The 19,260-nt window shown below is 37.0% G+C and overlaps 1 protein-coding gene across 4 annotated transcripts in view; it reads left to right on the forward strand.

Annotated features, from left to right (window-relative positions):
- Positions 1-19,260, forward strand: part of GRIA2 (glutamate ionotropic receptor AMPA type subunit 2) — an 89,008-nt gene that overhangs the window by 7,477 nt on the left and 62,271 nt on the right. The window lies entirely within an intron of this gene.

A 19,260-nucleotide genomic window follows, 5' to 3' on the forward strand; every position in this document is an offset into this window, starting at 1 on the left:
ATGAAAGAGTGAAAAACATTTTGATAGATAGAGACATTCACAGTGATTCTACAGCAAGGTGTGGTTCAGCTCCAGCTATTACTATCTCCCACCACCTGCTCCCAAACCTGAGAAATTAATGGGATTTTTTTAAGGGTTGAAATGTTATGTACAGTTCAACTAAAGGTGACAGACTCAAGCTAAAGAAATGTCTTATTTCAACTCTAATCCACTATTTTATTTGATATCAGAGGAAAAATATTCAGATCTGTATTAATTATCTTGAATCAGTGTGGTTGGTTGGTATATTTGGGATGCTGGCTCTGTAATTGAATTGCCAGTCACTTCAGTTAGTCCATGAACAGCTTACTGGGCTTTATTGCACATGGAAATTGCTTCTTCATTACTTAACTACAGAAGATAAGTGTGTTTGCATTTCACCGTTGACCAAAAAAAAAAATAAAAGGGTATTTTTCCATTTGTTTTAAAATGGGCATATTTTCCCCCAAGGATTCTTCCAGTGAACAAGAGCAGGGCAAAATTCTGTAAAATGTTCAAATGTCCTGACTCATAAATGCATGGTCATACAACTGTTCGAAGAGTTTCAAAACTCAATAAGGAACAGAGGCTGATTTTATAAAATGTTTAAAATAGGTATTTGAACATGAGTTTACTATGCTATATTACCTATTCAGTTTAATATCAAGTTCAGGTAATATTGGAAAAATATTGGAAGAAAACATAATTGATTTCATTCTGCATTTTTTCAGGCTGCTGTGGTTAAAGCTGTCATGCCACTGTAATTTCTCCTCGGTTTAAAAGAGTTTAGAAGTTTGCAAACATGGCTTGGGCTGGAAAAACTGCCTGTTTATTACAAATGCTGTGAACTGATTCTCTTTCACACACTTTGAGGATGACAAACAACAGATTGTTTCTAAGCACATGGTGTGATAGAAAATTTAAATAGCAATCTGATAGGTAATGCAGAGATTTTTCTCATTATCTGTATGGGGAAGACTGTTTTTGGGGCTCATGTCAGCAACAGGGTGAGAGAGCTCAGCAGAACAGCTTTGCACCTGCTTTGCAGCATGGAGAAGGGATTTGCTTTCTTTGCTTTTCTGCCTTTTATGAATGTATTTGGAAGTTATAGGACTCTGGTTTAGACCCATAAAATTAAAATGCTAATATGCTTTACCATTTCATGTAATGTGGATCTAAATTATTTGAATGTGTTGTATTTCCTTCTATATGTGTAAACTATCTCAGAATGTCTGCAAATGTATGCTGATGAAATAGACTGTACAGCTCTGAACAAGTCAGATTAATTTGTTAATAATCTCACAAATCTTTGAAATTGAGGTTGTTGAGGGATAGTTTGCTCAGAATGTTTCTGCCTGATAGTAGTTATGAGTTTATTTTGACAAAATGTCTTCCAAGCCAAAATGCTGATTTATATTATTTTTTATTTTCCCCTGTATGAAAGTCACAAATTCCATTAGGCTGTGCTATTACAGTCTCAGAGGGGGTTCTTTGTACAAATGTGAGTTCTGGCAAGCAGCAAAATGTTCCTGCATGACTGCACCTTGGGCAGAGACCTGCTGATATTTGGGAGTTTATTCCAGGTGTCATATTGGTAAAGCAGGGTGAATCATTTGCATGGTTAGTGCATACCAGGCATGTGCCTGAATGAGCTGCACCAATGCTACTTAGAGCAAGAGCAGAATTGATCCACAGTGGAATTACAGGGAGTGGTTAGCAGAATCATACAGGATGTAAGTTACTTATTTGATTTCTCTTGTTCATGTCAGGCAGAAGACCTGAATTTTAGACCTTTGTCTTTCATTTTCAAGTTGAATGCCCTTAGCATTTGTTTTGATGTCAGAATCCCTCACTGTCTCTTCTTCATTTTTCCTGCCTCAATTAATTTTTGTTAAAAAAAACCTTATTAATCCTAAATTTTGCCTGATGCAGGAAGGAAAAAGTAACTTTGAGCTTTTGGAAGCAGGAAGACAATTTCTTGCCCTTTGTTGTTATGATAAAGCATAGAGGAAAAAACCCTGTTAGGAAAATTATTATGTTATAATAATTTCAACAATTGCTCAACCAACAAATATTAATGGGCCAGACTTACACACAGCTTTAAACTTTTGAAACCATTTTAACTGAATAGTTGGAAATTTAATCATATAACTTTATTATATTGAAGGACTACATGGATTTGAGGGATCAAGAAGATGAGAAAATGAGTCATTATATATTATATATTGCAGTATAAGTGGGGTTTTAATTTCACTCACAGCTTTACATCTGCTCCATCTGAAGGTGCTTTCATTTGGTGAGAGTGGAACATGCTGAAATTCTGCAGAGTTGTGACTGAAAAGTTATTCAGTGCTTTTACCCACTAATCAGATTTGTCAATGTATTCAGCAACCTGATCCAGTGATCTGGAGTCCAGACCAATAAGGCCAAGCTATTTTCACCCAACCAAACAAATGCACAAGCTTCTGCTAATGGTAGTAGATACATAACCAAATCCAAAAATTAAATTACCTACTTTTTCTGTATAAATGTGGAAAATGGATTTGGTTCTTTTGTATATGGAAAGAGACAGAGATTAAACAATTACTAAAAAGGGCAATAGTATTTGAGAACCTCTCTGACCTACACAATATTTTTTGCAAACTTTCTGTTTGCAAAAATGTGTTACAAACATGTGTTCATGTAGGACCCCTTGTTTGTTTGGTTGTTTGATTGGGGTTTCTTATTTATTTTATGCTTTCCTTAAGTTCTTTGTCAGGTTTCAGTATGGAAATATAATTTAGAAAACTTTTTCGACCACTTCAACTCAGTTTAGGTATGTAAATAAAACTGCTAGCTAAAAATGGAAAAGTTTGGCCTATGCTTCTGCTTCTTTAGGTGATGGGAAAAAGCATTATGTTTACTCCTCTCCTTTTTTTTTTTTTTTGCATTTGATCTTGGATGTTATTATTTAATGAAATCTGTGTATAAACATGAGATTTTAATTTTCTCTTAACTCTTTTTTTTTACTTGTAGTGAAGTGTGTTTTACCTTGACTGTGTAAAACCAAGTAGCATACTTCTGCTGTAGAAATAAGCAAGCATCTATGGGCTGCAAATAATGATTTTGTTAGCAAGTGGAGCACTTAATATTTCTTTGAGCTTATCTCCTTCCTTCCATTTTAATATGATAAAACCAGAATGTATTCTTCAAGGTCTCCATTTGTGGAGACACTTCTAATTCACCTGCAGTTAAAATTCCTCAAGACCCATTTTGTGGTATTCGTGCTGTCTTGTGTGACCTCAAGGGGCAGCTCCAGAAAATGGGAATGTCAAAAGTTCTGTGGCACATCTGGCAGCCTACAAAGGTCCTTCAGGTACTCCAGTGTTTGAAATGGTGCTTGGAACATGTGCTTTGTAACATCAGTAATTTCCTCAGTTTCATAAGAAAAGGGCAGGTCTGTAAACACCCAAATAGCTTTTAGGAACTCTGACATTTTTGTAAGTACTGTTGCAATTAGTTGGTTTTTGTAGAGGAAAGTGCAGATCATATTAAGTCATGACTTTGACATTCCAAATAAATACATGTTCAAGGATGGTATGTGCCTGTTCCAACACATTGAAGGACCTCCAGCATTATTACATCTAGTTTTGTTCTTCTGGGGATGCAAAAAAGATTACTTCAATATTTTTATTTGCCTTTCTGTATGGAAGTGTTTCCGGCTTCCTGTTGAAGCCATGAGTACAGTGATTCTGTCACTGTTGTGACTTCTATCATTACTTTTTATTTTCTGGTACACAGAATCCTGATTTCATGTGCCAGTGTTTCTGGCTTTATCTTGTATTCCAGGAACTTGCAGTGTTCCATTTTTTGCCATAATTCGTTGTTACACGACATCTTGAGGTGTGTATGTTGTGATACATAGGAGCCATTTTAGAAACTAAGTATCAACTGCCTTAAAAAACAAATGTGTTAGGAAAAATGTTCACTTGGCTTGTTCCTCCCTTCATATTGGTGACAAATTCAACAATGTAGATTTATTTAATTCTGAAGGGTTTTTTTTATTTCTTATTTTGTTTGTTTGGTGGGGTTTTTACATCTTCTGTCCTCATAGTGCTTAAAAAAATTGTCCAAAACAATTGTTGCTACTTCTGGATTATTAAAAAGAGTGAAAATAATTGTGCTAATTGTTTAACTGTGACATGTTGGTGGTTTCATAGCAAGATATTTGTGCCTTTAAATTTGGCTTATTTAGTGAATGTCCTTTGAAACTTCCTGAGGAAGCTAGCAATGTTCACATGGTTAACTTAGTCATATCACTGCAGATTGCTTAGCAACTTCTGGGTTGTGCACTGCAGTTGAAATGTATTTGCTTTTGATCTAATTTTTTCCCCTTCAAGAAAAAGTCTGCCTTATTTTTCTGTAGGGTTCTTTTTTCCTTCTTTCATTTTTCCCAACTAGCTAAATGTACCAAAAGTAGCTTTTTCAGGAGCCCTAGTCCATCTCATTAGGGTTGTCTTCTGATTTTGAGGTTTGATTTTAAGAACTCCTTGCTCAGTGAATGATTCTACTTAGGATACAGATCCATTGGGTGGTAGATGTAAAGTGGGTTTTTTATTTGTTTTTCTGAATGCTTGAAGTTGTAGAACTCAAGACATCTCATCTTGTTACAAAGCAGTTTTTTAACTGTGTATGACAGACCAAAGGAGAGACCGTAATTTGACAGGCCAGGAAGAGGTGTGTCGCACTAGCTGATGTGCTGGGGGAGAGTTTTGACCAAAAAAAATCTCATACTGTTCAGATTTGTCCTTAAAATTCCTTCCAGACTTTTGAGACAGGACAGATGTGCGCGTTTCAATTTATGTTGCTCCTGGGGTTTCTGTTAATTTCTCATTGTGTAATCTTGGAGGTTTTTCACACTTTTGATGAGTCCTTACTAGCTGTGGTGTATCTCTAGTTCTCTTCCATACAGCATGCCAGGACTGACCAGTTCCCCAAGTGGTTTGGAAACTGTGGGCTGTGACACTGTCACGTTACACACGTCAAAGTGGGAACATTCAAGAGTCCAGGTATAGCTCAAAGATGGAAGCATCTGTGTCACCCAGCCTCAGGGGGGTGAATCAGTTGCCTCTCAGTGAAATCGGCAACAGCACCTAATGGAACAGACATTGAGTCAGCCTAAGTGGCAGGAAGCTCCTCTTTAGAAGCTTCCAATTGAAAGGGTCAAAGTTGAATCTGCTTCTCTCTCTTCTGGGGTGACTGACTGCAGCTCTGGGGCAAAGGAGGTGGGATTACTGAGAAGAAGCTGCTTTCTGAGCTACAATGGGTTGAAGCACTCTGGTTGTAATGGTGCTTTGGGTGCTGTGCTGATCTGCCACCTTTAAGTTGGAGCAGTCCAAGGGTGGAAAAACAAGTGGGAGAGTCTGGGAGCTCAGAGAGTGGTAGAGAAGAGGAGATGACTCTTTGCCTTACCTTTGCAACAAGCTTGGGCCAGGGTTAGGAGGGTATTTTTAAACCTATGAAAAGACAAGCAGTTACACAGTCAGGTCTTCTTTTCCCTTGAATGTACTAAACTTAGAGTTTCTCATTAGATTGAAGTGCTTCATCTGAATTTGCCCTAGTAGACCTGTAGTTTTAAACCTGATATTGTAGCAGAAAATATGGGTTGTTGCCTCCCTTAGGAGGAATTGCACTGTAGTCTTTTTAATTAGTTCTGTATCATGCTGGAGGTACAGTTGGTAAGATCTTCTGGATATTTTAGGTGGCTGTTAAGGCTGTTTGTTTTTTAAGTTTCACTGGCTATGTTCAACATGGTACTTGCTATTCCCGTGGGTCTAGTCACTTGTTTCTAGATTACATTCAAGGCAGGGAGTTGAATCTCTAGAGGTCTGCATATGTTTAGTTCTGGCTATGTGAGTAAAGTTCTTGTTTTGCTGTCAGGACAGCTACATTTATGGACACTTAAGATAACAGGCACTAGATTTAAAGATTAGAAACCTGTTGCCAGGTTGTTTTCTATGATGGATGCTGAACTTTCAATATGTTTTTCATTATGTGTCAGACGGTCTGTTTCAACCAAAGTAGTTGCTGAAGAAGCTTGTCAGAAAATGAGAAAATGAATTATTTTTTGAATTTTATTTTCCCTTTGGACATCAGGTAAAATAAGATTACCTTACTTTTTCCTATATAATCTTCATGCAGGGGATCATTAATTCATATCATAGTTCATTTCTCTGAAAGAGGAAGTAGGAGATAGCAGTAAAGTACTTGGATTTTTTTTGCCCTCCCCTTTTCTGGATTACCGAGCACAAAGAATGAAGTTCAATTTAGGGTTAAGTTTATAAGAAAATACATTCCTATTGCCCTTTAGAGGCACATAATATGTGTTATATACTATGCCTATTTTTCATTTCCTGTAAAAACAGGAAGGAACATTTCAAGGAAAAATGTGCTTACAAACAAAACAGTCTTGTCAAGGTCTGAATTATTCATACATAGGATGAAAAGTGAGCGATTTAAACCTGCAAGTGTGAATAAGAGCATGAATAACTGGAGTGCTATGCTGTTAAATAGCAAACTAGGGTATCAAAAGATAAATGAACAGAATAGCCTTGTTCTGGTGTGGCAATACCTTTTTACAGGCAATGAAATAACAAGGATCACAAAATATTATGCAGCCCTCAGGAATAGGTTTACTAGATGTTTCTTCAAAATCTCTATTCAACTGATGTAACTTGCTCTGACAGCTACTACAGAGCTGAATCCTGAAAGGTCCAGTGTACCTGAGCATGCCAGCAGTAGCTACCTGTGATTCACAGGACTTCTGCTAGCCTTCCCCTGCATCTGACTGTGGTTCATCCCCTTTGTTGCTCACCCAGGTAAGTATGAAAAACAAAATGCATGGGAAATATTTGGCATTTTAAATTAAAAATAATCATTATACAAAGTTCACACAGGGCTGAATTAAACCATGAGTTTTCTATGACTAAATTACTACAGCTGATGTCAGGTAGCAGCCGTAGTTCTAAATCTGTGACAATCTCAACTGGCTATCAGTGCACATAACCATTTTGCCTTCTGTGTGTCTGGATTTCCTTCCCACACAGAATGGTGTTCTGAAGGGACAGTCAGTGCTCTGTCACCCTCCCAAATGTCAAAAAGAACTCTTGTCCAGACCAGAGGTGGTCTCCAGGGTTCCTGGGTCTGTTGAACACAGGCACTAAAATTGAATAAAATGCACAGTCCTTATTAAAAGCATTCCATTTGCTTAGGTAGCAGTACTAGCAGCTCTGAATGATTAATTTGGAATACATCAACTGCTTGGCCTTAAGAAACTATGAATAGTAAAAAAATATAGGAATTCTGACCATTTTCCAGATGGAAATTCTGTTGAACCATTGCTTGTTCTTCAAGGCAAATATTCTTCTGCAGATTATTTGAAAACATGATGTAAGAGAAATGTTGTTGAACAGAACAGTCTAGAGTGAAGGTCTGCATATGCACCCTTCCCTGTCCCTAAAATGATTCCTCCTGAGGAATATCTTTGAATCTTTAGCCATATATCTTCTGTCATAATGAATGTCACAGAGTTTTTATTTTTTTGAGAAATGGTTAATTTAAATCACATCTAGTTCCAATTCATAGTAAACTGTAATTAATTTTTTTAAAGGAATCATTTCAATTAAATCATCAGCATTATGGTTGAGTTTCTGATAAAATGGCAGGTAGTGCTCCTCTAAAATACCACCTTTTCCTCTAAAATACCACCTTGATGGTATTTCTTTCAAACTTTTACATTATTTTCACGAACTTTTTAACACCAAGTGAAACAAGTCAAAACAAAATGTCTCTCTCCAGGAAATACCTAGGTGTATACCATCCTGGAGTGATGATAATCTACCACATTTTAAGATTCAATCAACACGTAGAGCACAGAGTGGCTTTTTTATTCACCCTTTCTGTATGGTCGAGAAAATGTGAACAAGAAGGACTTTTTTTTCTGTGACAATTGAAGTTTATAATGCAGTGGTTTGTTTTTTCTTTAATTTCTAATTTCATGTTTTGAAACTTGGGAAGGTAGTAATTTAGCAGAAGTTCAACCTGTAGTCATTTTGTGACTGAAAATTAGATTGTAACAGAGCAGAGAGAGAAGAGAGCTCTTTTTCTTGCTTCCATGACCTTAGACTTCCTTCTTGTAGGCAGAAGTTGCAAGAGGTTGAGTTAAAAGTAGGGACATGTGTCAGTTTAAAAAATTAATAAATATGATGTATATTGTGAAGGGATTGAGATTTGTTGTAACTCTTGATGTTGTGTTTTTGGAGTCCTTCAAAATAGAAGTTATTTTTAAAAGTGTAAGCAGAAACAAACAATTCAGCTTGAAAATTTGTGAAGCCATTTTTCAATGGCATATAAAAGAATATTTGTTACAAAGGAATATGTCATGGTGATTATCTGTTTACCATGAGTTATTTCAGCTTTAAATAAACTTTGAGTATTTATTTTCCAATGTGCAAGTACTCTTCTCTGACTTCTGGTGATGCCCTAGAACTTGCTGTCATCTGATGGGTTTATAACCTTAGTTACCAGCTGTACCAGCACTCCAGGTTTGGATCTGTGCCAGATAGCCACAGACAATGCCCAGGTTTAGGAAAGTGGAGTCCAGGGCTGCTGGCAGTAGGCAATTGGATTTGGCCACCATGTTTCCAAGAGAAGGGTGAATGGCTGTTTGAATGGAAGTTTCCCAGCCAGAGGCAGTGGGGCTGGGGAGTGCATAGGGGCTCATCTTGTTTTCTGTATCACTCTTGTATTCACTATTTTGGGACATCAGGGTCTTGCCTGGCATATTGTAGGTGACTTTCAATCTGCTTTATGTCCTGCTCCTGTGATTTTGCAGATCCCCCCAGCAGAACAGATGATCTGTCAGAAGTCCATCACAGGCTGGAGTGAATGGGGCATGTATAGGAGTGCATCAGTTTGAAATTCTTCTTTGCATAGGAGAACCAAAGGGGAAAGCCTTGTCAGTGTGGCAGAATTAAGGACAGGCTTGAGTTCACACCAGTGTTCCAGATTTCCTGCCTTCCACTCCAGGAATTATGAGTGCAGAGAGCTGTCAAAAGTGTCTTTTTTACCATTCTCCTTGTATGACTTAGCCTTTGCTCTGGAATATTTGATAATATTTGATAACAAGAACCAATATGCTCTTACGTGCATGGTTTTGGTACTGCAAAAGATGACTTCTTTTGTGCAAAAGAATATACAAAGCAAATGTTAATGACTTGCTTTACATTTAGCTTAATAGAAGGAAATCTCCAGAGAAAGGTGTAACATTGCTTTCCTAGTAATAAATTAAAATCTTTTACTCTGGTTGCAATGGTCCTTGTTTCATGTTACATTAATTCTCAAGTTTGCTAGTTTCTAAAAATATTGACTAAAATGATGAAGAAAAAAAATGCAGTTGCTGGGCTATCAAGAAAATTCCATGCACTTTTCTGACAAAATATTCTGAATGTACTGTGGTATATCCTTCAGGGAAAGTGGGTGCAGTTTTTCCTATGCTTTTCTGGAATTCTTATTAATATTAACTTCTAGCAATGCATTAGAGTGGCATTACAAACCCCAGAGCCTGTTTCAGATGCTCATGCTGCCAAGTTCAATCCATGTGTAAGTTATAGACATGATAGTTTTTCTAGGAGAAAAATACATGGCTATTTTAAGAGCACTCTTGTGCTGTTTGCTCTGCTGTGTTTCTCACCTCATGAAGCATTAACAGAAGTGAAATGTTTGATTTAAGACTGGGTCTAGTTTAGCCCTGAATATGAACAGTAGTGTTTGCATTATTCTGGAGTTCTGTTTTAACTGTCCCAGTGGTGTGTAATTCTAGACAGGGATTTGATATTTCCCCTCAAGAAGGAACATGAATTGGACTGAAAAGTGGCTTTTTGCTACCAAGCTACAGTTTGAGGGCTTTCTTGTATCAGTCCTTCATTTACAATAGTGTTTGGTAGGTTTCAAAAGGCCTTGCAATACTTTGAAGACTGACCCTTTCTTCTAGGTTCCACTAGGCTTTAAAAATGAACTGATTTTTTAAAATGGACTTGTCTTCAAGCTTCAGTGATTCTTGAGAGATTATTTTGTGGTTTTATTTTCTGTTTACGTTTTTTTTTTTTCATTAAATTGTTCCTTTTAAATTCTTTTCTGAAATATTTACTTCACATTATGCTAAAGTTGAACAGAATATATATGGTCTGGAATAAATGGTTTAAATATTAATCCTTAGGGAAGACAATGGAAAGGGAAATGCCTCTGCCACTCCATTTGCAGCATAGCATGAAACAGTCAGATACAAAGGTGAAGCTCCTGACTTTGAATGCAAGCTGCTGTCAGTCAGATGTAAGCTGTGTATGATCATCTCCTATAAATCCCACCACTGCAACCCCTGCCATTGTAAGTCAGTGTGCAGAAGGCTTGTGATCTGATTGTGAATCAGTGCTTTTTCTCAAGTCCTGCTATTCAGTTCAGATTATTTAATTTTCCTCAAGGGCATCATACTCTCATGCCAAAGGGAGTGTTGAAGATGGTGATGGAGATTAACAGTTCCTGTAACATTGCATTTAACCTGATGTCTATCTGTCAGTAGTTTTGGGGGGATTTGAACTCCATACCTTTTATTAATTGTTTTTTTTTCATCAGATGCTATAATATGAGATAGCTAATCTGAAATGACTTTGTTTAGTGGTCCAAAATCCTGTAAGAAGGTACTGAAAGTGATGGCTGTATATTTAGCAACTGCTGTGATAGAGCCCCTCAGCAGCTAACTAAAAACTACCCTGTACTGCAGAGCATCATCTGCATTTATTTGCATTAGCTTTGTGTCTGGATTTCCCTGAATGTATTGCAGGGATATTGTATTGTAGGCATTGCACAGCTCTGTAGTAAGTGCCAGTTCTTGGCCCAAAAAGCCCAGAACTGAAGTATTTGAGGGAGACTGAAGAACTTTCTTGCTCTTTTCACATGCAGTGTGAAAGAGGGTTGGAGGGAGATTAAATGATTTACTCAAGGTCACAATGTTGTGTACAGCAGAGCTGGAAATGAGTCTAGATTTCCTAAGGGCTGGTGAGAAAGAAGAATGCTGTTTGACAGAAAAAATAATTGTTTTGACATTAGTTTCCTTTGTAATGAGTGAGGGAAAACAATCAATCAGAAATTTCTTATGGGTAAGGAAAAAAGACAAAGTTGAAGATTGGGAGAAACATAATGAGATAAAATGGACAGGGAAAAGAGAGAGAAGCATGTCAGAGCATTTTTATGAAAGGGGCAAAAAACAAAGTCATTTTTCCTCGGCATGATTTAGGTCCTTGAACCAATGTATTGTTTTAAGTTCCGATTAGAGAACACTTGTCTTTTCTTTATACTTGTGATCCAGAATGCTATTTTAGGAGTTAGATTTTTTTTTTTTTTTTTTTTTGGCATGAGAGGGAAAGGGAGATGAGGAAAAGATAGACTACCTCCATTCAAGAATCTTAGGTCATCTCAGTTCTGTTTGTTACTGCATTACACTGCTTTCGGACAAGAATCATTATATTCCAGAAGGTGCATAGGTGCAGAATGAAAATTTAACTCCTGTATGTCCTCTGTGTTGGAGAAGAGTCTTATTAAGATGCACAAAAAGTAGAAAAAAGGTTTTTTTCAGGCATATATGCTTTAAAGGAGGTGCAAATTCATATACATATTTAAGTATATTTATTGTTGCCATTTAATACTAAATTTCCAGGTGATGATACTAAAAGGGCTTACATTTTAATGATAAAGTTACTGCTTATTTTATAATTAATGGGAATAGTTCTTTATAGTCCTTCCCTTGCTGACATCAGTAACTTTCATATTTTCCTGGTTGTACTGGTGGCTGTACAGAACATAGGGAATAAGTTTAAGGGATATGATACAAGTAGCAAGATTCTGGTTCCATTTCTTATTATCTAAGAGGAACTCAGATTGTTTTCGGAATTTTCATAATCTTCTTCCATAGACCTCTGACTAGGTAGCAGTAGTCTTTGATTGACCCAGTAAATTTTATGCTACTAACCTTGACTAATGAGTGTAAAGGAGAAAGTCACAGATCTGAGCTGGTTCCTGTGTCAGCAACTTGGCAGTAGTAGGAGATTTATGTTCTCAAGTTTGTTACTTCAGCTACCAGATTATGCTCACCCCAAAAGAAGGGGAGAAGGTTGGTTCCCTAAATGGTGAAATAATTCTTCCTGATATTTGTTACTATTTTGTATCACTGGTGTTTATTGCAGAAAGCTTGATTAAATTATGTGCATCTGGTCTTGTGGGAAACAGAATATTCCTTAGACAATAGCAAATTGACATTTATCAAACTGAGATGGTCTTAAAGGATCAGAAACTTAAAATACAGTAATTCCTGCTAGTTGAAGTTGCATTTTTGGACTCAAAAAACCAAATGTTAAACTTCCACCAATAATAATTCTGTCTTAGGGAAATTTAATTTTGCTTCCTCCTTTTCAGAAAATGAAAAAGTTTCTCAGGGATCAGAGCAGTCTGTAAAACAAGAAGAGTGCAATACAGAAGGCCAGTCCTATCCTCTTAGTATTGCTATTTGTAATTGAACTTGAATGAAGTGTGTCAAGTCTGTGTTCCTGGGTATCACATCAGTAATAGGTACTTCAGCTGCTGTACTTCTCTCCTAAAACTAAAAATACAATCCAAATAATTTTGACTCAATGGTCACAATTCACCCTGTGATGTTGACATGTGAAAAAGGAGCAGAAGGTGCACCTGTAAATCGCTTTAATAATCCATCTAAATCACCAGTCATTGACTTCCTCTAGGTCTAAACAGGTCAGCTGCTCATATCTTTCAGAATATTTGGTCATGTTTTTCTTGGGATTTGTTTAATCTTTCCCCATTAGTTCAGCCTCTGTTCTCAATCTTTTTCTTACATTTGAAGTACCTCAATAGCCTGGAAATGTGTTGTTTTTATTTATCACATCATTATTCTCTTCAAAGGGTTGTTTGCCTCAAGTCTCATTTATCCTGATTTTCTGCTAGTTTATTTTCAGGTGCCAGCAGGTATTTTGTAATAGCAAGTACACATCTCTATAGCTGGCTTTTCTTTTTATTTGGCCTGGCTAGAAAATGGAATGACAGAATATCTCCAACAGAAATTTCTCTCCAGAATATATTTCACTTTAAGGGCATATATTTGTATCTGTAAAATCATCTACCTAAAATCTTGGCACTGAAGAAACTAGTGGTGTGCCAAGAAGGTGATCAGTAGAAATGTTGCAGAGCTGCTATGTGCATATTAATGGAATTCCTGCCAGTGAAGCAGTGGATATTTCTGGGTTTCAGTATAATGTTGCTGCATTGGTGTCAGTTTTCTCAGTGTATCAGTGGCATTCCTATCCATAAGTATGCTGCCCTAAGTCCTTCTAGCATTTGGTGCTGTTTCCTTACTGTCATTTTAATACCTTACTTTGATTTAAAGGATGATACAGTCTTTATAGTCTGAAAATCCCTGTTAGAAAAACACTATTCCAGGCTAGTCATCATTCTCCCTTTCCTTTTGACTAGTTTGGAATTTTCATAGACTCATTGCAAATTTCTTCTAAGGTAAATAAGAACACTGACATTTCGTATACCACTTAAGAGGGTTGATGCTCTCAGCTGCTCTCCTGTTTCATACTGCTTGTATCTGACCTAATGGCCTCTTTTTTGTGATCTGCATTTTGCTGTGATTTGGAAAAAAATGTCATTCACTGCCAGCTCACAACCTGTGTGCTGGGATTTATTTAAAGGGCTTTGATGGGTTCCTTTCTGAGACTGCCATGCACTGGACTATAATTCACAATGACTTCCTCTTCCATAGGTCCTTTCAGTGTTTAATACTCTTTCTTGGATGTAGACAATATACCAGAAAGTACCAAATTCACTGCAAGCCCTGTCTTCCCAAAGGACCATTAAAAAAAGATTGCTTTTCTCCTCTGACTGCTCTGCCAGTACTTGGATGGAGCATTCAGGACCTTAAGTGAACCTGTTAGAAGGGATCTCATCACAGGCAGTGTGTCAGGCTTTCCTGAAAGCCTTGCTCCTTTGGATCCTGATTCTATTCAGGTACATTTAGCATGTTTTTTCAGTGAAGCCATTCAACAGTGTCTCCATTTTTGTAAATTGAGACTGAAATGTGCATCATGAGGATGGATCTCCACTAAAGGTTATATGGTTAATTATAATAATTGTGGCTGACTACTGCAGTTACATTTGTAAATGAGTTGATTTTCCAAAGATAAATATTCCAGGCCTTTGAACACAAAAGGAAGTATTTTTCTTTTGCAAAATTACCCCTATGAGGACTTCTGTTAATTTTAATGATTTCTTAGGTATTAGCCCTGTTGCTGGTTTCAGTGTGGCTTAAGAATCTAAAATAGCAGATTGTACTCTCTTCTTTGTGCTCTCATTGCCATCTCTCTGCTTTTGGGGGCCCTAGTGAATCTGCCAGTGGGACTCATTTGGTATCAGCTGATGGTACAGCCTCAGGCACTTCCAAATGGAGCATCACCATTCTAGGGACAAAGAACTGTAGGGCTGGGCAATTTCAGGGGCTGAAACTGAGAGTGGCTGAGGTTGTGCCATATTAAACTGAGGCAGAAAATCAGTTTATAAAGGACTTCCAGCTGGGCACCTCTGAGAACAGCAGCTTGTCAGCAATGACACAGCATTCTTTCTAGCTGTAGTACAGAAAGAGAAAAGGGACACCTTCAATGGTTAAGCTCTTTAGCATGGGAAAACAGCAAGGAATGTACACCAAAATACTTTAGCTGGATAAATTCCACTTTTCCAGTGATGATTTTGCAGTGTTCTTTCTCGTCTTTGCCTTTACTTTTCACAGAAAATAATTTTTTAATAATAATTGTTTCATCTGTCTCCCTCTTTCCATCTACAGTTAACAATTTTGCCTTTCTTTTCTGGCTTCTCCTTTTTTATTTATAGAAAGTTGTATGAGGTCATTCAATCTTTTCATATAAATTCTCATACTGTGGGGATAAGTATAAGGTACATCTAAAGGTATAGAGAAAACCCACAAAACCAGAGGTTTATGCAGTCTGCTGTGAGAACATTAGGGCACAAGTTGTCTTTGATCTATGTTTGCTGTATTGATTTAACTTTTAGTCCACTAATTAATATTATAACTGTTTGGCCTTTAGTACATGGTCTTTGAAATCAAGCCTACTATTTCAGGTATTTTCTTTTTTATAGCAAAGCCTTTGTTTCTTAAGGAATACTGCAGTGCAAGAGCATCCACAGTAGAGTTATGCTGTCATGATTAAGTGTCATTAATTCTGGTACAGTTTGTGCTGGCAATATGTCTAGAAAGAAAAAAAAAATCTAAAAACTTTTATATTTAACTGTAACCATTATTTGAAATATGTAAGAGTTGAGTTTTTTCTTGCACAAAATACCTCTCTCTGAAATGTTACTGAGGGTTTCAGCATACAGCCCACTCTGTTAGATGTGCTGCTGATGCTGTGCAGTAGCTGCCACTTAGCAGCTAGTGATGATAATGTGGGTTAAATGACATTCCTTCTGCAGTGATGGAAACTCTGAGACTGTCTGCACAGAAATACTCAACAAAGGTTAGGGTGGCCTAGCTGAAGTCATAAAGTTAATGTGCATTTTAAAACCTCCCAAGAAGGTGAATTAAACCTCCTTCATTCCTGTATGCTAGAGTCCAAAGAGAATTTCAGTGTGCTTTTGGTCATGTACAGCTGTCATGGCTTAGCTCCTGAACATGAGACTCACTCATGATGATGAGAGTTGTCTAGTTAGGAGTGGGTCAAAGCTAGACAGTGACCTAGATGAGAAGATTTTTGTAGTCTTAGTCATCTCTACTGCTTGTGATTTGTGTATGAAACTATTGGGAAGTTTTTTGAATGTAGTCAAGAAGTTGGCAATGTGGACAGCTTACAACTCAACACAGCTCAACACAGTGCCACCATAAAAAGGACTTAAAAAATTAAAAAGGGCAAACAAAGAACTTGAAAGTAAAAGAAAATTAGCCATTATTCAATTCTTCAGATATATCATTCTTTAAAGCATCATTTTAATGGAGTTTCACAGTCTGAGTTGGTATTCCTGAAGAGGAATCTGAGACTGAGTAAGCTTTTTAATGGAGTAGATGTGATAAACACAGGTCAAGTTGCATTTTTTACCTAAAATATAATTAATGCTTGAGATACCCTTTGCTTAAGGTATTTAGCTCATGCTTGCTCCAAATTTTACTTTCATGATTGTCATTTGAATTTTTCAAGGAAAGCTCTGAATAGCTATGTTTATATAATTATGTTTATAGTAATTTATCTCCCATAGTTGTGTGAAGCATGTTAAGCCTTCTGCTATCAACAGTGTTGCTTAACCTTTTGTGTGGTATCCCTGTTCAATACTGCGCTTAAGTGGTGTTAATCTACTTCAGAATTGTCATGTGGAATAAAATAATAATAATAAACTTTTTCTTTTTGAAAGCTCATGTAATTTGACCTACTTACAGCAAATAATTCATTAATTTTAAGTGCCTAGCTAGCATATTTTATGCATATTCTAACCTTTTATGCATATTCTAACCTTTTAAACTAGTAACAAAAGCACTCCAAAATATTTTACATTTTTAAGCCCACAAAATACTTTTGTCCTTTGCAATTGGCAACTATATAATGGATGATATGTCTGCAGTATTTTAATATACATATTTAGCCAAGTAATTGCAAACAAATAAAAAGTAGTCTCTTTTTGAATATACAGAACATGCATTTATCTGACGCATTGCATACAGATTTAATAGTCATGAAAACAAACTGTTTAATAGTCATGAACCGGTATGACTTGATTTTTATGATCAGATAGCACAGTTTTCCACAACTGCTCTTGGCACAGTTTTCTACTTACATGACTTTTAAAACACTGTAAGATACTTTTAAGATACTGTATGAAGGAAGAAAGGAGGAGAGATTGTGCCTTACTTCTGATTTCCTTTGGTTTTTCTTTTTTTTTTTTTTACTTCCTTTTGATCTTTTTAGTGTCACCTTTCAAGATACTGTGTGATTTAAATTTGCAGTTTATGAAACTATATGTTTTGTTTACAATTCTTGCAATTTTTAAGACCCTGTAAATATACATCTTTTTATGATTTGCTAGCTACATATAAAATCTTCATGCTGCTATAAAATGTTTTTTTATTTGATTTGCATTTTTATTACCGTTCAAATTAAAAGCAAACGGTCCCTATATCACTTCTTTTGTTCTGGATTCAGTTCAGCAGCATGGGCTACCAGTACAAGAAAGTTCTGCTGAGAGAAAGGGTCTGCATGTACATGAATTAAGACATGTGGTTAAGGTGCCTTGTAAAGGTTCAAAATTTCTCCACCATTCTGGCAGTCTGTCTTCACAGCAAGAGTTGATGAAGCATTTGACTAGCATTTATTTGACAGAAGATAGCAGCAAAATGTACATTATTTCCCTCTGTTATTTTTCATTGTCTAAACAAGTTTATTCTTGCTCTTACATAAAATACCTTAGTAGTGGCAAAGACTATGAAAGTGCAGCTTTGTTCTGGATTCATTAAAACCAAATGTACCAGATGTGGACAGAGCTGCCCTGCCTAGTGCTGTGAACTCGCAGCTGCACGGAGTCACAGTTCCAGTGAGCTGGCTGGAGAGCTGCATCCCCAGTGGGATTTACCTGTGGAAAGATAAGGGATTTCTAAGGTGGGGGCTTGTGGGGAGCTTTGAGCCTGAGAGCGCCATGGACACAGAGACCCCTCGTGCAGCTCTTTGCCCAGCAGTGGCACGCTGGGGCAGGATGGATTATTCCCAGAGTTTCTGTGGCAGAAAGCTTTTCTCCCCCTGTGAAGAGTGAGCCTTCACTTTTTCCTGCACAGAGCCATTCTGTATGTTACAATGGTACCTTGAATTAATCAAGTGCTGTTTGCACAATGGTGAGTGAGCTTGGATTATTAAGCTTCTTGTGTTTGATCTGTTTCCTTTTTCAGTAAATAGCAAAACTTCCAATGACTCCAATGAGAATAAGATTAAGCTGCTACTGTATTTCACATGTTTGCATAATAGAATGGTGATTCTTGCAAATATTTTCAATGGCAATTTCAGGTACTGAAACATCAGCTCTGCTCAGGGCAATTCTGAAATTGACTTTAGCTGTTTTTCATGTTTCTTAGAGGGTGAACTGAGGTGCTTGTAGCTTTCAAGGCAAGGCATTTCACAGTATCCCCAGAGAAGTATGCTCAATGAAAAGTAAAAAAAAACTGGGGTGAAAGGGTGAAAATTCCAGTGCTGTTTTATGTAATAAATTCATCCAGGTGATCAACAATGTCTTTAGTGTGAGTTAATATAGCGAACAGCAAAAAAATCTTTATAGGTTTCAGCCTTTTCTGATTTATGTAGTATTAAAGGGTGCCAAACTGGCAGTGTTTGAATGCAGAAGCCTTCCTGTCTATTTGTGGTCCTTTAGGGATGAAGCCTAATTTTAAGCTCAGATTTCTTATAGTCAGGTGAAAGCAAGGGAGAAAGACTGCATTAAGGGTGAGGATCAGAGGCAGAGCAGTTCTGAAATAAGAACCTTGGACTGGAGAGAACCAGCATGCTAAAATTTTCAGGTTTCCCTCACTGACAGTTGGGCCAGAATAAATGAGATTTTGATTCCATGCTGATGCCTTTGTTTCAGAGGAAGTCGAGGAACCCATTTGCTGTTGGTCAGACACTAGACATTTTTCTTCTAAATGTATTCTTGTTCTGTGGTTTATATAACTGTCAGTGAGTTTTAGATTAGGCTTTGTTCTCCAGAGGAAAATGTTTTTAAACAGTAGTCGATGTAGTTAAGTATATTATTAAGTATTTTCTGTTTGTTTATTATGGTAAACACTATGTAAATTTATACAACAGAAGTGACACTGAATATGGGATGAGGAGAGCTGAGTTCAGCTTTGTCTCATGGGTCATGAATTCAGGTGAAAGAATACACACCTGTGTTTTAGAGGTGCCCTGCCACCTAGGATGAGCCATATGGTTCAATAAGTGCAATGGCACAAACTGGGTGGCATGCCTCAGCTGAGAGCTAGGCTTGCCCTTCACTTCACTGCTTTGTGTGCCATATGCTACAAAATGCTGTATTTTGTTGCATTACAATGCTGATCAGGTGTATTTATAGAAGCTATTTTAAAAGCCTGAAGCATTAGAA

The sequence above is a fragment of the Molothrus aeneus genome, chromosome 4, assembly GCF_037042795.1.
Source record: "Molothrus aeneus isolate 106 chromosome 4, BPBGC_Maene_1.0, whole genome shotgun sequence".
NCBI lineage: Eukaryota > Metazoa > Chordata > Aves > Passeriformes > Icteridae > Molothrus > Molothrus aeneus.